Genomic DNA, 6,170 nt, shown 5'->3' with positions numbered 1-6,170 from the left:
GGATTGGGTCTTTGAGGAATGGCCCTACAGGCAGATTGTAATAACACTGTGGGAAAGGTGATGAATGAAAGAGGTTAAGATTTGCAACCAGATTAGAGTGGGCGTTCTCCTTCAGTGTTTGATGAGTTTTGCTTTTGCTTAGATCATGTCAAATTTACGCATAATCAGACAGTGTTTTCTGAAAGCTTCTCCTGAATGTTTTAATTCATTTATTTCTCTCATCCGCTTCCCCTTCCTCTTCTATTTCACTATTACAGATGTCAGTTCAACGAATAAAGTGTATGGGCAGAACAACGAAACTATTCTCTTGTAAAAAAAGAAAAAAAAAAAGGAGATTATTTCATTCTCCTGCTATTAACTTTGTAAGAAATGTCCTTTTGTACCTTTCATAAAAGTGGGTGTAATGATATAGTTGTGTACCTCGGCCCCTTAGCTTCTGAGGAAACAACTCATGAAGGAGAGCAGCTAGTGTAAAAGACTGTCAATATATCCTGACATTTCTTTTACCTAGTGTTGTGGTTTAATCCAGCAGATGTCTCAGCACCACACAGTCATTCACTCTCTCCTCCCCTTCCCAGTGGGATGAGAGAGCAAATTGAAAAAAAAAAAAAAAGAAGTACAACTTCTGGGTTGAGATAAAACTATTTATTAAGACAGAGAAAAGGATAATAGTTATATTTAATTTTCTATTAAACTTCCAACCAGAATACATGTTCCCAAAATAGAAGTTAAAGCTTTTACAGATAAGAAATTTATAATGACCAACACCAGATTTTCTCAGGAGAAAACAGGTAAACATTGGTTATATTCCCTCTTTGCTCTCCTGACAAACCTTACCTTTGTTCAAGGTTAAGTATTATCAAATTCTGTGAATCTCAAAACAACGATCTAGTTGCTACCTACCTGTGGATAGCTTTAACTCCATAGTAGTAATAAGAAAAGTATTTTATAGCAAATTCCTGAAGGCTATTTTAAAAACATTGTTAGAGTTCCCCCTATATAAGACCATTTTAATTTAAGCAGCAGCAGATTTGTTAGAACAGAAGTCTGAATGCATTTGCATGATCTCCTATTACAGACTTTTAAAAATGCAAATTTAAGTGATAGATCAAACTATCTGCAATCTTCCTCACTCTCTTACCAACTAACCTGAACAACAACATGTAGCTTTTATGAACTCTGAGTTTTATAAAATTTTTCTTAAATTAAAAGAAAAATTTGTTTTCATAATATAAACCATAAACCATTTGCAAGAGTTACTGCCTCAAGCTTAGCCTCAAAATCTTTGCCATTTACAAACCTATGGAATTTATTAAGTAAGTTAAGGTCTCTAATCACTGAATTTAGATGAGATAGGTCCAAATAAGCCCAGTCCGTGTCATGTTATCAACACCCAGCATCATTCTAATTTGTTGTAAAGTGTATGAATTACTGACTGTTACTTCAGCACGCACAAAGTTTAGCTTTTCCTGGCTGAAGTTGTAGGTTCTGAAGTTTCATTGCCTTTGCTGTATGGGAACTGCTGAATCACAGCCTGAACCTCTGATTGATCACCTGAGGCGAGCAATGAGTCAGCCCCTGGAGCATAGGTGAAGGCAATTCACCTGTGCTGTTGGAAGGGGTGAAGCCTGGCTCCACCTCTCCTAGACCCATTTAAGAGCTGACTACCAGTGGGGAAGGATCTCTTCTGGAGATCCCTCCTTTGGAGTTTTACAGTGAGCCCAGGGTGTGGGTAAGCATTCTATCTGTTCTCTTCTGGTATAATAACCTGCTTAGCCAAACTCTCTGGTATAGTTCATAATTGTAACATCTGTACATTCATTGATTATACACTATGCCTATGTTCCCAGAAATCTTCAATTTGCCTTGAAAGAAAGCTGTCTGAGGATTCATTTTGCCAGTCATCAGAGCTGACAAATCAGTGTCAGCCACTGTAATTGTACAGTCTGTTTTCTTATCTGCACTAACTGCTACTGAGCCTTTATCATTCTTCACATCTACTATCCAAGTTGCCTCCTTCCCACCAGAACCATCTTTTATTTTGAAGGCAGAGACCCAACCAATTTTCTTGACAAATTGCTCTCCTTCTTCTTGGAGCTTCTTTTCTATCTCTTTGAAGAACATGCATGATTTAAATCCATCAACAGCTCCGTCATCACTGGTGGCTCTGGGGAAGCCCATGGCGTACAGCGTCACCACCACAGCCCTGCCGAGGCCCAGGTTGTGCTGCAGCGCCCACAATGTGCCACCTACCTGCTGCCTCCCAGCCAGGCCACACAGCTGCCAGTAGAGTTCAGCGCACTGCACCAGGCCTGTAGCACCAAGGGGATGTCCCTTGGAAATCAAGCCACCGCTAGGATTAATGATTCATTTTCCTCCATAAATATTGTCTCCTCTGTCAGTCAGGTCACACACTTTTCCTTCTGGGCAGAGTCCAAGACCTTCATAGGTAAGAACTGCATAACTGAGAAACAGTCATGGAGTTCAATCACATTGATATCAGTAGGTTTTAGGCCTGCTTTTTTAAAACATTTTTCTGCAGCTTTTTTAGCCATATCATAACCAACCGTTTTCATACAACTTTTCTCTTCAAATGTGCTTGGGTAATCAGTAGCCATCACCTGGGCTAGAATTTCCACAGCATGAGATGTAACTTATGCCTTTTCACAAAATCCTCACTAGCCAAAATTGCAGCTGCAGCACCATTTGATGTTGGACAACACTGTAAGACAGTCAAGAAAGCAAAAATTTTGCGAGACTGCAGGACTTCATCTAATGAGTATTCCTTTTGGAACTGGGAATACGGGTTATTGGTTGAATGGCTGTAATTCTTCCATGCAATTTTTGCAAAGTACTCTGGATTTGTCCCGTATTTCTCCATGTGTTCTTTGCCAGCATTTGCAAACATCTGCGGTGTTACTGGAGCACTTGCTAAGCCGTATTTATTTATCGTGATTTCTAAATGTTTGTCCATTGGATTTGTTCTGTCTGAAAAACTTGAAGCAAGGGATTCTTTTGCCATTCTCTCAAAGCCAAGTGCCAGAACACAGTCTGCCAAACCTCCCTCTACCAGCTGTCTGGACATAAACAAAGCAGTAGATCCAGTGGCGCAGTTGTTGTTAACATTAATGATAGGAATGCCAGTTAAACCCAAACCATGATAGATGACCTGTTGTCCACAGGTTGAGTCACCATAAACATAACTCACAAAGGCCTGCTCCACTGCTGGATACAGAATCCCAGCATCAGCTAAAGCCTTCTGGCCACCCTCTTTAGCCAGGTTGTGATAATCAACACTGTTCTCACTGGGCTTTGCAAACTTGGTCATGCCGACGCCCACCACAAACACCCAATGCCACATGATGGCGACGGGACCATTTTGTCCATGGGGCTGGACCTGAGAATGCTGAGGGAACTGGCAGAGGTGATAGCTGAGCCACTTGCCATTATCTATCAGTGCTCCTTGTTGACTGGTGAGGTCCCAGAAGACTGGAAGCTTGCCACTGTGACTCCCTTCTACAAGAAGGGTTGTAAGGAGGATCTGGGGAACTTAAGGCCTGTTAGTTTGACCTCAGTGCCAGGGTTATGGAGTAGATTGTCTTGAGGGAGATCACGCGGCATGTGCAGGACAACAGGGGAATCAGGCCTAGCCAGCACGGGTTGACGAAGGGCAGGTCCTGCTTGACCAACCTGATCTCCTTCTATGACCTAGTGACCCATCTGGTAGATGAGGGAAAGGCTGTTGATGTAGTCTACCTAGACTTCAGCAAAGCCTTTGACACTGTCTCCCACAGTATTCTCTTCTCCTGCAGAAGCTGGCAGCCCGTGGCTTGGACAGGTACACTCTTGGCTGGGTAAGGAACTGGCTGGAAGGCTGGACCCAGAGAGTGGTGGTGAATGGGGCTAAATCCAGCTGGCAGCCGGTCACGAGTGGTGTTCCCCAGGGGTTGGTGCTGGGGCCTGTGCTCTTCAGTATCTTTATTGATGACCTGGATGAGGGCATTGAGTGCACCCTCAGTAAGTTTGCAGATGACACCAAATTGGCTGGAAGTGTTGATCTGCCTGGGGGTAGTGAGGCCCTACAGAGGGATCTGGACAGGCTGGATAGCTGGGCTTAAGCCAATGGGATGAGGTTCAACAAGACCAAATGCCGGGTCCTGCACTTCGGCCACAACAACCCCAGGAAATGCTACAGGCTTGGGGCAGAGTGGCTGGAAGACTGCTTAGAGGAAGTGGACCTGGGGCTATTGATTGATGCTCGGCTGAACACGAGCCAGCAGTGTGCCCATATGGCCAAGAAGGCCAATGGCATCCTGACTTGCATCAGAAACTGTGTTGCCAACAGGAACAGGGAAGTGATTGTCCCCCTGTACTCAGCTCTGGTGAGGCCTCACCTGGAGTACTATGTTCAATTTTGTGCCCTTCACTGCAAGAAAGACATTGAGGCCCTGGTGCAGGTTCAAAGAAGGGCAAAAAAGCTGGTGAGAGGTCATTCCTTCAAAACTCCTTCCTCATGATGTCACATGGCATGCAATGTCCCTTTGGCTAGTTTAAGTCATCTGTCCAAATGCTGTTCCTTCACAGCTCCTTGGGCCCCTCATTGCTCTGTACTACACTGCTTAGCAGCAGCTATAAACATTAGTGTGCTGTCAACATATTGTTTTTCTCCTAGGACCAGACACTCTGAAGAAAACAATTCCATCCCAGCTGAAACTAAGGCACCTAGAAACTTCTTTTAAATAAGAAAAATAATTTCTGAGTATAAATGCCACACTTGTAACCTGGACTGTGCTGCTTCCCTCCAACTTACTCCACGCTCCCAGCTGGGCTGTGAAAGGGTGTGGGGAGTTCTTCATCTTCTTGGATACGTAATCTGATTGTCCTTAGTTTCCACATCATGTTTTGCATTATGAGGATAGGGGAATGAGGATAGGGGAATGAGAAGCATAGGCTAGGATCAGATGAAGAAAAAAAAATATTTTCTGAGAAAAAAAAGTATTTGGTTTTGATGCTTTGCCTGATCCCAGGAAAAAGTACTGTCCAGAGTAATTCAATGCCAAGTGAGTAAGAAAATAAGTAACCTTTCTGATATATTATTTTTATGTAACAGAAGCATTTGTGTTGCTACTGAAGACATTAAGGACATGTCTACCATGGCACTGAAAACATGGGTGGTATCTTCCAAGTTAGAATGTGCTGTGATTTTTTCATGCCTTGAGTAATTTTCTTTCCACACATGGTGTGACATATGGGCTATAAGCATGCAGTGTTTCAGCATCACTCTATCTTTTTGTGGAGAAATATTCCACACTAGACCAGCTGGGTTTAATGTCTGGCCATGCATGCACCTCACTGGGACAAGGACAGTAAGGTCCTGTTGGATGTGGCTTTCACCTTTCCAGCTGTGTGTTCCCTTCTCCATGTGCTTCTTGTCTCTGACCCCTTCGTTTGCAGTAATTCATACTATGTACTTGGCCACCTTGGCAATGCGGAAGAGCTGACATTTCTCCATAGTAGAAGAACTTCAATTTTGCACAAAATTTCTGTAACAGATGCTGTGGCCGTGGCAGTGGAGCCCGCCAGCCCTGGGACTCTGCTAAGAGAAAGGGCTCACAGCGCTGGGCATGAATCACGCGGCACATTGATAAGGATGGACATTACTCATCGGATACCATGGAGCCAGTGTGGCAGAACCGTCATGGTCTATTTTGAACTTGTTATCTCACGCTCACTTCCTCGTACATCATGCATTAGCCTCAACAATAACCTACTAAAATAACCTACATCTCTTGTTTCTAGGAAAGATCTGCTGCTGCTTACCATCATTCAGCATGTTTACTTGTGAACAAGTCTGTAAGCAGCTACAAAATAGAGCTTTAATGAAGCCATTAGTAGTTTTGTCCTTACATGCATCTGTGACCCACTGACTCTTGCCTATACTCTCCCATGCTTGGCCTTCAGAGGAGTCTAAAATTTAATAAATTTAAATGTATTAAAAATTAATTAAAAATTATTTATAAAATTAAATAAACTTAATAAAGCTCAGGTTTTATTCAGAAGATAATTTAGCTAGCCACAGTCCATTTTTCCTCTTATTTCAAGATTTTTGTGCCATTTAGGTCATGACCAGTCAAATTAGCACAATACTAGGGTTTTAATTAAAAACTGGC

The 6,170-nt window shown here is 42.8% G+C and overlaps 1 pseudogene; it reads right to left on the bottom strand.

Moving 5' to 3' along the window:
• Positions 1-1,805: 1,805 nt before the first annotated feature.
• LOC116226678 (sterol carrier protein 2 pseudogene) lies at positions 1,806-3,470 on the bottom strand (annotated as a pseudogene).
• Positions 3,471-6,170: the final 2,700 nt, after the last annotated feature.

The sequence above is a fragment of the Phasianus colchicus genome, chromosome 1, assembly GCF_987193195.1.
Source record: "Phasianus colchicus chromosome 1, bPhaCol1.hap1.1, whole genome shotgun sequence".
Classification (NCBI taxonomy): Eukaryota; Metazoa; Chordata; class Aves; order Galliformes; family Phasianidae; genus Phasianus; species Phasianus colchicus.
The sequence above is the reverse complement of the archived record's forward strand: the minus strand, read 5'-3'. Positions and strand labels throughout refer to the sequence as shown.